The following is a 13,097-nucleotide window of genomic DNA, read 5'->3' as shown; positions in this document are numbered from 1 at the left end:
AATCTGGACTCTGAAAACAGGGATCTAAGTACAAAGCTCAGTGGGACTTATCTAAACTTTACGATTTTGTTTCCATTCAGTTCTTAGAAGTATTAATTGGAAAAACATCTCATTTACTTATAAACTTGTACGTATCAACTTATATGTATGTATCTCCCTATATATCGCTATATGTCTATGTATATTTATCGGAAAATATAAATATATACATTATAAAAATACATATAATTAATAGAGGTGAAAATAATGAACAGTTGTTGCCTCTCCGCATTTAAAACATGAGCGCCTTCTCCTTCCTCTTCTATATGTCCTGAAATTGAGATAGTCACTTTTTAATCAATTTTGATCTAACAACATAGTTGATTTGTACAAAGCATATCATACGATCTGTGAATAATTTAAAAAAAGAAAATTAGATCAGTGCCTTTGAGGCCTCCAAGCAAAAGCTTATATTTCATGATTGCAGATCGACTGTTGAAAATCAGCATGAGAAATGTTTTATTTCACAACTTCCATACTAATATACAAAAAACATTTCTACTATCTGAATGATACCGTCATTGTGGTTCTCTAGGTTTGATTTAAGAAAACATCTCTTTCAAAATGTGCTATATTCGCCTTATCAATAGTGTGGAAATCTTCAAAAAGGAATGCTGGGAATCAGCCCTCTGAAATGCATTTGAGAAAAACAGGATAGGATTTTGTAATGTCACACTATTTTGTCTAGGAATGTGATGTAAAAGTATTATAAAGGTCGTATTTCTGTAACTTGTTCAAGCTGTTGGACATTTTGAAAGGAGTCAATATTTGTCTCTTTCAACCTACTGGTGTTGGATTGGAGCTATCAATAAACAAAGATGACAGAAATGGAAAAGGTCAAGAGTAGTAAAGAAGTACCTCAAAGAATTGGACTGGTACCTTTGCATGCAAAGTCCAAAGTGCCAACCATTGCTCTTTGGAGCCACCCATGTGAGAGACACAGAAATGGATGTAGTAGTTTGGAAATGTAGAATGTTTTAATATTCTTCAGTCAAAGATGATCATTATTTTGTAAATTGCATGTCCTGATAAACGTTTGCACATTTAACACTGTTATGGAGAATGTAGCTGAAAAGAATCAAATCACATTATCGCTCTTTACACTATGAGCATTCAACTGAGATATCTTTTCATCAATGTAAGAAAAGCCCCCGCACTGATGCGCTCTCTTTTGTCTCAATGGAAAAAGCTCTCGTGTATGGCTGGGTTCCATGGTGTAATGGTTAGCACTCTGGACTCTGAATCCAGCGATCCGAGTTCAAATCTCGGTGGGACCTGCTTGAATTATGAGATTTAATCTTTCACTAATTTCTTAGAATTTGGACTTGGAAAAACATAACGTCAAAGCTTTATACTGAAACTTATCAACGTATAAGTATGTATCTATGTATACATGGCTATATCCATCTAGATAGCGATAATACAATATAAAGAAATGAATTAATCATAAACATAAGTACAGAAGCTGAAAACTAAAAACTGTTCTTTCCCATCCACAATTTGAGCAAGAGGTTCTTTTTCTTTCTCATCTGTATGATCAGTAATAAGATAGTTAATTTTGCTGATTTCTTATCTGACAACATTCTTGACTTACACAGTGCATTTAATTGTGCATTTCTTTGAAAGAGGAATTCAGATTAATACATCTGACATGTCTTTCAAAAGATTCTACTTCATGGTTATGGATTTACTTTAGAAAAACAGAGTGTAAATATCTGTGTGTCTGAATTTCAAGATTGTTATTTAAAAGTTCATCTCTTCTGCCCCCAAAATACACAATTTGATTCCTCAAGTTTTCTTTTAATGAAGGCTTTCCAATTAAAAAAGTTCCTTGTTCCCCTTATCAATAACAGTAAGATTTAAACAAGTAATATCTTGCATCAGCCCCTTGTGATGAGTTTGAGAAAACAGAGTCAGCTCACAAAATGTCTCATTATTTTGAGCCATTTAATTTCCATGTTTTCTAAAAGTTCTATAATTTGCTCACATCAAATAGACTTTTAAAATACAATCAATACATTAATGTTTCACTCTACCCGTGTTAGATTTATGATATTTATGAATACACTTGACAGAAAAAGATTTGGTCATAAGTCATGAAAGTGGTCCCACCGAGATTTGAACTCGGATCCTTGGATTCAAAGTCCAAAGTGCTAACCATTACACCATGGAACCTCCCATGTGACAGGGGAGCAAATTGCTGCAGCAATGTGGACATTTCACATTTTTTATGTTCTACAGTCAAAGACAAACAGAATTGTATTACTTTTCTATTCTGTTCAACTTTTGCCCATTGAACTATGTTAGGGAAGTATGTTGCACAAAGGACTCAAGTAACGCTATGACTCTGTTGAACAGTACTTTTTATGTGAGATAAGATTTTGCAATAAAAATTAAGATTTCCCTGTGAATGCAATCTCTTCTGTCAAAACGGAAAGCTCAACCTGGTACAGGTGGGTTGATAGTGTTATGCTTGTCAATCTGGACTCTGAAAACAGGGATCTAAGTACAAAGCTCAGTGGGACTTATCTAAACTTTACGATTTTGTTTCCATTCAGTTCTTAGAAGTATTAATTGGAAAAACATCTCATTTACTTATAAACTTGTACGTATCAACTTATATGTATGTATCTCCCTATATATCGCTATATGTCTATGTATATTTATCGGAAAATATAAATATATACATTATAAAAATACATATAATTAATAGAGGTGAAAATAATGAACAGTTGTTGCCTCTCCGCATTTAAAACATGAGCGCCTTCTCCTTCCTCTTCTATATGTCCTGAAATTGAGATAGTCACTTTTTAATCAATTTTGATCTAACAACATAGTTGATTTGTACAAAGCATATCATACGATCTGTGAATAATTTAAAAAAAGAAAATTAGATCAGTGCCTTTGAGGCCTCCAAGCAAAAGCTTATATTTCATGATTGCAGATCGACTGTTGAAAATCAGCATGAGAAATGTTTTATTTCACAACTTCCATACTAATATACAAAAAACATTTCTACTATCTGAATGATACCGTCATTGTGGTTCTCTAGGTTTGATTTAAGAAAACATCTCTTTCAAAATGTGCTATATTCGCCTTATCAATAGTGTGGAAATCTTCAAAAAGGAATGCTGGGAATCAGCCCTCTGAAATGCATTTGAGAAAAACAGGATAGGATTTTGTAATGTCACACTATTTTGTCTAGGAATGTGATGTAAAAGTATTATAAAGGTCGTATTTCTGTAACTTGTTCAAGCTGTTGGACATTTTGAAAGGAGTCAATATTTGTCTCTTTCAACCTACTGGTGTTGGATTGGAGCTATCAATAAACAAAGATGACAGAAATGGAAAAGGTCAAGAGTAGTAAAGAAGTACCTCAAAGAATTGGACTGGTACCTTTGCATGCAAAGTCCAAAGTGCCAACCATTGCTCTTTGGAGCCACCCATGTGAGAGACACAGAAATGGATGTAGTAGTTTGGAAATGTAGAATGTTTTAATATTCTTCAGTCAAAGATGATCATTATTTTGTAAATTGCATGTCCTGATAAACGTTTGCACATTTAACACTGTTATGGAGAATGTAGCTGAAAAGAATCAAATCACATTATCGCTCTTTACACTATGAGCATTCAACTGAGATATCTTTTCATCAATGTAAGAAAAGCCCCCGCACTGATGCGCTCTCTTTTGTCTCAATGGAAAAAGCTCTCGTGTATGGCTGGGTTCCATGGTGTAATGGTTAGCACTCTGGACTCTGAATCCAGCGATCCGAGTTCAAATCTCGGTGGGACCTGCTTGAATTATGAGATTTAATATTTCACTAATTTCTTAGAATTTGGACTTGGAAAAACATAACGTCAAAGCTTTATACTGAAACTTATCAACGTATAAGTATGTATCTATGTATACATGGCTATATCCATCTAGATAGCGATAATACAATATAAAGAAATGAATTAATCATAAACATAAGTACAGAAGCTGAAAACTAACAACTGTTCTTTCCCATCCACAATTTGAGCAAGAGGTTCTTTTTCTTTCTCATCTGTATGATCAGTAATAAGATAGTTAATTTTGCTGATTTCTTATCTGACAACATTCTTGACTTACACAGTGCATTTAATTGTGCATTTCTTTGAAAGAGGAATTCAGATTAATACATCTGACATGTCTTTCAAAAGATTCTACTTCATGGTTATGGATTTACTTTAGAAAAACAGAGTGTAAATATCTGTGTGTCTGAATTTCAAGATTGTTATTTAAAAGTTCATCTCTTCTGCCCCCAAAATACACAATTTGATTCCTCAAGTTTTCTTTTAATGAAGGCTTTCCAATTAAAAAAGTTCCTTGTTCCCCTTATCAATAACAGTAAGATTTAAACAAGTAATATCTTGCATCAGCCCCTTGTGATGAGTTTGAGAAAACAGAGTCAGCTCACAAAATGTCTCATTATTTTGAGCCATTTAATTTCCATGTTTTCTAAAAGTTCTATAATTTGCTCACATCAAATAGACTTTTAAAATACAATCAATACATTAATGTTTCACTCTACCCGTGTTAGATTTATGATATTTATGAATACACTTGACAGAAAAAGATTTGGTCATAAGTCATGAAAGTGGTCCCACCGAGATTTGAACTCGGATCCTTGGATTCAAAGTCCAAAGTGCTAACCATTACACCATGGAACCTCCCATGTGACAGGGGAGCAAATTGCTGCAGCAATGTGGACATTTCACATTTTTTATGTTCTACAGTCAAAGACAACAGGAATTGTATTACTTTTCTATTCTGTTCAACTTTTGCCCATTGAACTATGTTAGGGAAGTATGTTGCACAAAGGACTCAAGTAACGCTATGACTCTGTTGAACAGTACTTTTTATGTGAGATAAGATTTTGCAATAAAAATTAAGATTTCCCTGTGAATGCAATCTCTTCTGTCAAAACGGAAAGCTCAACCTGGTACAGGTGGGTTGATAGTGTTATGCTTGTCAATCTGGACTCTGAAAACAGGGATCTAAGTACAAAGCTCAGTGGGACTTATCTAAACTTTACGATTTTGTTTCCATTCAGTTCTTAGAAGTATTAATTGGAAAAACATCTCATTTACTTATAAACTTGTACGTATCAACTTATATGTATGTATCTCCCTATATATCGCTATATGTCTATGTATATTTATCGGAAAATATAAATATATACATTATAAAAATACATATAATTAATAGAGGTGAAAATAATGAACAGTTGTTGCCTCTCCGCATTTAAAACATGAGCGCCTTCTCCTTCCTCTTCTATATGTCCTGAAATTGAGATAGTCACTTTTTAATCAATTTTGATCTAACAACATAGTTGATTTGTACAAAGCATATCATACGATCTGTGAATAATTTAAAAAAAGAAAATTAGATCAGTGCCTTTGAGGCCTCCAAGCAAAAGCTTATATTTCATGATTGCAGATCGACTGTTGAAAATCAGCATGAGAAATGTTTTATTTCACAACTTCCATACTAATATACAAAAAACATTTCTACTATCTGAATGATACCGTCATTGTGGTTCTCTAGGTTTGATTTAAGAAAACATCTCTTTCAAAATGTGCTATATTCGCCTTATCAATAGTGTGGAAATCTTCAAAAAGGAATGCTGGGAATCAGCCCTCTGAAATGCATTTGAGAAAAACAGGATAGGATTTTGTAATGTCACACTATTTTGTCTAGGAATGTGATGTAAAAGTATTATAAAGGTCGTATTTCTGTAACTTGTTCAAGCTGTTGGACATTTTGAAAGGAGTCAATATTTGTCTCTTTCAACCTACTGGTGTTGGATTGGAGCTATCAATAAACAAAGATGACAGAAATGGAAAAGGTCAAGAGTAGTAAAGAAGTACCTCAAAGAATTGGACTGGTACCTTTGCATGCAAAGTCCAAAGTGCCAACCATTGCTCTTTGGAGCCACCCATGTGAGAGACACAGAAATGGATGTAGTAGTTTGGAAATGTAGAATGTTTTAATATTCTTCAGTCAAAGATGATCATTATTTTGTAAATTGCATGTCCTGATAAACGTTTGCACATTTAACACTGTTATGGAGAATGTAGCTGAAAAGAATCAAATCACATTATCGCTCTTTACACTATGAGCATTCAACTGAGATATCTTTTCATCAATGTAAGAAAAGCCCCCGCACTGATGCGCTCTCTTTTGTCTCAATGGAAAAAGCTCTCGTGTATGGCTGGGTTCCATGGTGTAATGGTTAGCACTCTGGACTCTGAATCCAGCGATCCGAGTTCAAATCTCGGTGGGACCTGCTTGAATTATGAGATTTAATATTTCACTAATTTCTTAGAATTTGGACTTGGAAAAACATAACGTCAAAGCTTTATACTGAAACTTATCAACGTATAAGTATGTATCTATGTATACATGGCTATATCCATCTAGATAGCGATAATACAATATAAAGAAATGAATTAATCATAAACATAAGTACAGAAGCTGAAAACTAACAACTGTTCTTTCCCATCCACAATTTGAGCAAGAGGTTCTTTTTCTTTCTCATCTGTATGATCAGTAATAAGATAGTTAATTTTGCTGATTTCTTATCTGACAACATTCTTGACTTACACAGTGCATTTAATTGTGCATTTCTTTGAAAGAGGAATTCAGATTAATACATCTGACATGTCTTTCAAAAGATTCTACTTCATGGTTATGGATTTACTTTAGAAAAACAGAGTGTAAATATCTGTGTGTCTGAATTTCAAGATTGTTATTTAAAAGTTCATCTCTTCTGCCCCCAAAATACACAATTTGATTCCTCAAGTTTTCTTTTAATGAAGGCTTTCCAATTAAAAAAGTTCCTTGTTCCCCTTATCAATAACAGTAAGATTTAAACAAGTAATATCTTGCATCAGCCCCTTGTGATGAGTTTGAGAAAACAGAGTCAGCTCACAAAATGTCTCATTATTTTGAGCCATTTAATTTCCATGTTTTCTAAAAGTTCTATAATTTGCTCACATCAAATAGACTTTTAAAATACAATCAATACATTAATGTTTCACTCTACCCGTGTTAGATTTATGATATTTATGAATACACTTGACAGAAAAAGATTTGGTCATAAGTCATGAAAGTGGTCCCACCGAGATTTGAACTCGGATCCTTGGATTCAAAGTCCAAAGTGCTAACCATTACACCATGGAACCTCCCATGTGACAGGGGAGCAAATTGCTGCAGCAATGTGGACATTTCACATTTTTTATGTTCTACAGTCAAAGACAACAGGAATTGTATTACTTTTCTATTCTGTTCAACTTTTGCCCATTGAACTATGTTAGGGAAGTATGTTGCACAAAGGACTCAAGTAACGCTATGACTCTGTTGAACAGTACTTTTTATGTGAGATAAGATTTTGCAATAAAAATTAAGATTTCCCTGTGAATGCAATCTCTTCTGTCAAAACGGAAAGCTCAACCTGGTACAGGTGGGTTGATAGTGTTATGCTTGTCAATCTGGACTCTGAAAACAGGGATCTAAGTACAAAGCTCAGTGGGACTTATCTAAACTTTACGATTTTGTTTCCATTCAGTTCTTAGAAGTATTATTTGGAAAAACATCTCATTTACTTATAAACTTGTACGTATCAACTTATATGTATGTATCTCCCTATATATCGCTATAAGTCTATGTATATTTATCGGAAAATATAAATATATACATTATAAAAATACATATAATTAATAGAGGTGAAAATAATGAACAGTTGTTGCCTCTCTGCATTTGAAACATGAGCGCCTTCTCCTTCCTCTTCTATATGTCCTGAAATTGAGATAGTCACTTTTTAATCAATTTTGATCCAACAACATAGTTGATTTGTACAAAGCATATCATACGATCTGTGAATAATTTAAAAAAAGAAAATTAGATCAGTGCCTTTGAGGCCTCCAAGCAAAAGCTTATATTTCATGATTGCAGATCGACTGTTGAAAATCAGCATGAGAAATGTTTTATTTCACAACTTCCATACTAATATACAAAAAACATTTCTACTATCTGAATGATACAGTCATTGTGGTTCTCTAGGTTTGATTTAAGAAAACATCTCTTTCAAAATGTGCTATATTCGCCTTATCAATAGTGTGGAAATCTTCAAAAAGGAATGCTGGGAATCAGCCCTCCGAAATGCATTTGAGAAAAACAGGATAGGATTTTGTAATGTCACACTATTTTGTCTAGGAATGTGATGTAAAAGTATTATAAAGTTCGTATTTCTGTAACTTGTTCAAGCTGTTGGACATTTTGAAAGGAGTCAATATTTGTCTCTTTCAACCTACTGGTGTTGGATTGGAGCTATCAATAGTGCAGTAGTGTGGCTCACCGGTTAGAGGCGGCAGACCCGAGAGCAGAGGACGGCCCGGGACCAGGGTTCGATTCCCGACGCGGCAGGTTTCTGGACCAGGGTCAGCGGACTCGATAATTCTCTCGCCTCGGTGCCCACTCTGATCAGCGATCACACTCGGCAACTCTGGGCATAAGCTTGCCTCATCTGCACTAACGGCCCCACCAGACCGCCGGGGATGCCTGGTCTCACCCTGGAGATACCCATTAAGGGACCATCTCTCAGGGAAGCCAGGAAGGGTTTCGCAGCGGTCGAAGCGCGGAGATACTCCTCCGGGAGTCTATCCTAGCGCCATATAAACCCACAATTAATTAATTAATTAATAAACAAAGATGACAGAAATGGAAAAGGTCAAGAGTAGTAAAGAAGTACCTCAAAGAATTGGACTGGTACCTTTGCATGCAAAGTCCAAAGTGCCAACCATTGCTCTTTGGAGCCACCCATGTGAGAGACAGAGAAATGGATGTAGTAGTTTGGAAATGTAGAATGTTTTAATATTCTTCAGTCAAAGATGATCATTATTTTGTAAATTGCATGTCCTGATAAACGTTTGCACATTTAACACTGTTATGGAGAATGTAGCTGAAAAGAATCAAATCACATTATCGCTCTTTACACTATGAGCATTCAACTGAGATATCTTTTCATCAATGTAAGAAAAGCCCCCGCACTGATGCGCTCTCTTTTGTCTCAATGGAAAAAGCCCTCATGTATGGCGGGGTTCCATGGTGTAATGGTTAGCACTCTGGACTCTGAATCCAGCGATCCGAGTTCAAATCTCGGTGGGACCTGCTTGAATTATGAGATTTAATATTTCACTAATTTCTTAGAATTTGGACTTGGAAAAACATAACGTCAAAGCTTTATACTGAAACTTATCAACGTATAAGTATGTATACATGGCTATATCCATCTAGATAGCGATAATACAATATAAAGAAATGAATTATCATAAACATAAGTACAGAAGCTGAAAACTAAAAACTGTTCTTTCCCATCCACAATTTGAGCAAGAGGTTCTTTTTCTTTCTCATCTGTATGATCAGTAATAAGATAGTTAATTTTGCTGATTTCTTATCTGACAACATTCTTGACTTACACAGTGCATTTAATTGTGCATTTCTTTGAAAGAGGAATTCAGATTAATACATCTGACATGTCTTTCAAAAGATTCTACTTCATGGTTATGGATCTACTTTAGAAAAACAGAGTGTAAATATCTGTGTGTCTGAATTTCAAGATTGTTATTTAAAAGTTCATCTCTTCTGCCCCCAAAATACACAATTTGATTCCTCAAGTTTTCTTTTAATGAAGGCTTTCCAATTAAAAGAGTTCCTTGTTCCCCTTATCAATAACAGTAAGATTTAAACAAGTAATATCTTGCATCAGCCCCTTGTGATGAGTTTGAGAAAACAGAGTCAGCTCACAAAATGTCTCATTATTTTGAGCCATTTAATTTCCATGTTTTCTAAAAGTTCTATAATTTGCTCACATCAAATAGACTTTTAAAATACAATCAATACATTAATGTTTCACTCTACCCGTGTTAGATTTATGATATTTATGAATACACTTGACAGAAAAAGATTTGGTCATAAGTCATGAAAGTGGTCCCACCGAGATTTGAACTCGGATCCTTGGATTCAAAGTCCAAAGTGCTAACCATTACACCATGGAACCTCCCATGTGACAGGGGAGCAAATTGCTGCAGCAATGTGGACATTTCACATTTTTTATGTTCTACAGTCAAAGACAAACAGAATTGTATTACTTTTCTATTCTGTTCAACTTTTGCCCATTGAACTATGTTAGGGAAGTATGTTGCACAAAGGACTCAAGTAACGCTATGACTCTGTTGAACAGTACTTTTTATGTGAGATAAGATGTTGCAATAAAAATTAAGATTTCCCTGTGAATGCAATCTCTTCTGTCAAAACGGAAAGCTCAACCTGGTACAGGTGGGTTGATAGTGTTATGCTTGTCAATCTGGACTCTGAAAACAGGGATCTAAGTACAAAGCTCAGTGGGACTTATCTAAACTTTACGATTTTGTTTCCATTCAGTTCTTAGAAGTATTAATTGGAAAAACATCTCATTTACTTATAAACTTGTACGTATCAACTTATATGTATGTATCTCCCTATATATCGCTATATGTCTATGTATATTTATCGGAAAAAATAAATATATACATTATAAAAATACATATAATTAATAGAGGTGAAAATAATGAACAGTTGTTGCCTCTCCGCATTTGAAACATGAGCGCCTTCTCCTTCCTCTTCTATATGTCCTGAAATTGAGATAGTCACTTTTTAATCAATTTTGATCTAACAACATAGTTGATTTGTACAAAGCATATCATACGATCTGTGAATAATTTAAAAAAAGAAAATTAGATCAGTACCTTTGAGGCCTCCAAGCAAAAGCTTATATTTCATGATTGCAGATCGACTGTTGAAAATCAGCATGAGAAATGTTTTATTTCACAACTTCCATACTAATATACAAAAAACATTTCTACTATCTGAATGATACCGTCATTGTGGTTCTCTTGGTTTGATTTAAGAAAACATCTCTTTCAAAATGTGCTATATTCGCCTTATCAATAGTGTGGAAATCTTCAAAAAGGTATGCTGGGAATCAGCCCTCTGAAATGCATTTGAGAAAAACAGGATAGGATTTTGTAATGTCACACTATTTTGTCTAGGAATGTGATGTAAAAGTATTATAAAGTTCGTATTTCTGTAACTTGTTCAAGCTGTTGGACATTTTGAAAGGAGTCAATATTTGTCTCTTTCAACCTGCTGGTGTTGGATTGGAGCTATCAATAAACAAAGATGACAGAAATGGAAAAGGTCAAGAGTAGTAAAGAAGTACCTCAAAGAATTGGACTGGTACCTTTGCATGCAAAGTCCAAAGTGCCAACCATTGCTCTTTGGAGCCACCCATGTGAGAGACAGAGAAATGGATGTAGTAGTTTGGAAATGTAGAATGTTTTAATATTCTTCAGTCAAAGATGATCATTATTTTGTAAATTGCATGTCCTGATAAACGTTTGCACATTTAACACTGTTATGGAGAATGTAGCTGAAAAGAATCAAATCACATTATCGCTCTTTACACTATGAGCATTCAACTGAGATATCTTTTCATCAATGTAAGAAAAGCCCCCGCACTGATGCGCTCTCTTTTGTCTCAATGGAAAAAGCCCTCATGTATGGCGGGGTTCCATGGTGTAATGGTTAGCACTCTGGACTCTGAATCCAGCGATCCGAGTTCAAATCTCGGTGGGACCTGCTTGAATTATGAGATTTAATATTTCACTAATTTCTTAGAATTTGGACTTGGAAAAACATAACGTCAAAGCTTTATACTGAAACTTATCAACGTATAAGTATGTATACATGGCTATATCCATCTAGATAGCGATAATACAATATAAAGAAATGAATTAATCATAAACATAAGTACAGAAGCTGAAAACTAAAAACTGTTCTTTCCCATCCACAATTTGAGCAAGAGGTTCTTTTTCTTTCTCATCTGTATGATCAGTAATAAGATAGTTAATTTTGCTGATTTCTTATCTGACAACATTCTTGACTTACACAGTGCATTTAATTGTGCATTTCTTTGAAAGAGGAATTCAGATTAATACATCTGACATGTCTTTCAAAAGATTCTACTTCATGGTTATGGATTTACTTTAGAAAAACAGAGTGTAAATATCTGTGTGTCTGAATTTCAAGATTGTTATTTAAAAGTTCATCTCTTCTGCCCCCAAAATACACAATTTGATTCCTCAAGTTTTCTTTTAATGAAGGCTTTCCAATTAAAAAAGTTCCTTGTTCCCCTTATCAATAACAGTAAGATTTAAACAAGTAATATCTTGCATCAGCCCCTTGTGATGAGTTTGAGAAAACAGAGTCAGCTCACAAAATGTCTCATTATTTTGAGCCATTTAATTTCCATGTTTTCTAAAAGTTCTATAATTTGCTCGCATCAAATAGACTTTTAAAATACAATCAATACATTAATGTTTCACTCTACCCGTGTTAGATTTATGATATTTATGAATACACTTGACAGAAAAAGATTTGGTCATAAGTCATGAAAGTGGTCCCACCGAGATTTGAACTCGGATCCTTGGATTCAAAGTCCAAAGTGCTAACCATTACACCATGGAACCTCCCATGTGACAGGGGAGCAAATTGCTGCAGCAATGTGGACATTTCACATTTTTTATGTTCTACAGTCAAAGACAAACAGAATTGTATTACTTTTCTATTCTGTTCAACTTTTGCCCATTGAACTATGTTAGGGAAGTATGTTGCACAAAGGACTCAAGTAACGCTATGACTCTGTTGAACAGTACTTTTTATGTGAGATAAGATTTTGCAATAAAAATTAAGATTTCCCTGTGAATGCAATCTCTTCTGTCAAAACGGAAAGCTCAACCTGGTACAGGTGGGTTGATAGTGTTATGCTTGTCAATCTGGACTCTGAAAACAGGGATCTAAGTACAAAGCTCAGTGGGACTTATCTAAACTTTACGATTTTGTTTCCATTCAGTTCTTAGAAGTATTAATTGGAAAAACATCTCATTTACTTATAAACTTGTACGTATCAACTTATATGTATGTATCTCCCTATATA

At 34.4% G+C, this 13,097-nt stretch overlaps 10 non-coding genes across 10 annotated transcripts; 5 read left to right on the top strand and 5 right to left on the bottom strand.

Annotated features, from left to right (window-relative positions):
• Positions 1–1,244: 1,244 nt before the first annotated feature.
• TRNAQ-CUG (transfer RNA glutamine (anticodon CUG)) lies at positions 1,245–1,316 on the top strand. The gene has a single exon. It is a non-coding gene; the product is annotated as a tRNA-Gln (tRNA).
• Positions 1,317–2,142: 826 nt separating this feature from the next.
• On the bottom strand, positions 2,143–2,214 carry TRNAQ-UUG (transfer RNA glutamine (anticodon UUG)). The gene has a single exon. It is a non-coding gene; the product is annotated as a tRNA-Gln (tRNA).
• Positions 2,215–3,761: 1,547 nt separating this feature from the next.
• TRNAQ-CUG (transfer RNA glutamine (anticodon CUG)) lies at positions 3,762–3,833 on the top strand. Its single transcript has one exon. It is a non-coding gene; the product is annotated as a tRNA-Gln (tRNA).
• An 826-nt stretch (positions 3,834–4,659) lies between these two features.
• Positions 4,660–4,731, bottom strand: TRNAQ-UUG (transfer RNA glutamine (anticodon UUG)). The gene has a single exon. It is a non-coding gene; the product is annotated as a tRNA-Gln (tRNA).
• Positions 4,732–6,278: 1,547 nt separating this feature from the next.
• Positions 6,279–6,350, top strand: TRNAQ-CUG (transfer RNA glutamine (anticodon CUG)). The gene has a single exon. It is a non-coding gene; the product is annotated as a tRNA-Gln (tRNA).
• An 826-nt stretch (positions 6,351–7,176) lies between these two features.
• TRNAQ-UUG (transfer RNA glutamine (anticodon UUG)) lies at positions 7,177–7,248 on the bottom strand. Its single transcript has one exon. It is a non-coding gene; the product is annotated as a tRNA-Gln (tRNA).
• Positions 7,249–9,160: 1,912 nt separating this feature from the next.
• TRNAQ-CUG (transfer RNA glutamine (anticodon CUG)) lies at positions 9,161–9,232 on the top strand. The gene has a single exon. It is a non-coding gene; the product is annotated as a tRNA-Gln (tRNA).
• Positions 9,233–10,049: 817 nt separating this feature from the next.
• Positions 10,050–10,121, bottom strand: TRNAQ-UUG (transfer RNA glutamine (anticodon UUG)). Its single transcript has one exon. It is a non-coding gene; the product is annotated as a tRNA-Gln (tRNA).
• Positions 10,122–11,668: 1,547 nt separating this feature from the next.
• TRNAQ-CUG (transfer RNA glutamine (anticodon CUG)) lies at positions 11,669–11,740 on the top strand. Its single transcript has one exon. It is a non-coding gene; the product is annotated as a tRNA-Gln (tRNA).
• An 818-nt stretch (positions 11,741–12,558) lies between these two features.
• TRNAQ-UUG (transfer RNA glutamine (anticodon UUG)) lies at positions 12,559–12,630 on the bottom strand. The gene has a single exon. It is a non-coding gene; the product is annotated as a tRNA-Gln (tRNA).
• Positions 12,631–13,097: the final 467 nt, after the last annotated feature.

This window comes from Lissotriton vulgaris, unplaced genomic scaffold (assembly GCF_964263255.1).
Source record: "Lissotriton vulgaris unplaced genomic scaffold, aLisVul1.2 SCAFFOLD_714, whole genome shotgun sequence".
In the NCBI taxonomy this organism is placed as follows: Eukaryota; Metazoa; Chordata; class Amphibia; order Caudata; family Salamandridae; genus Lissotriton; species Lissotriton vulgaris.
Note: the sequence above shows the minus strand (reverse complement) of the source record. Positions and strands in the feature narration are given on the sequence as shown.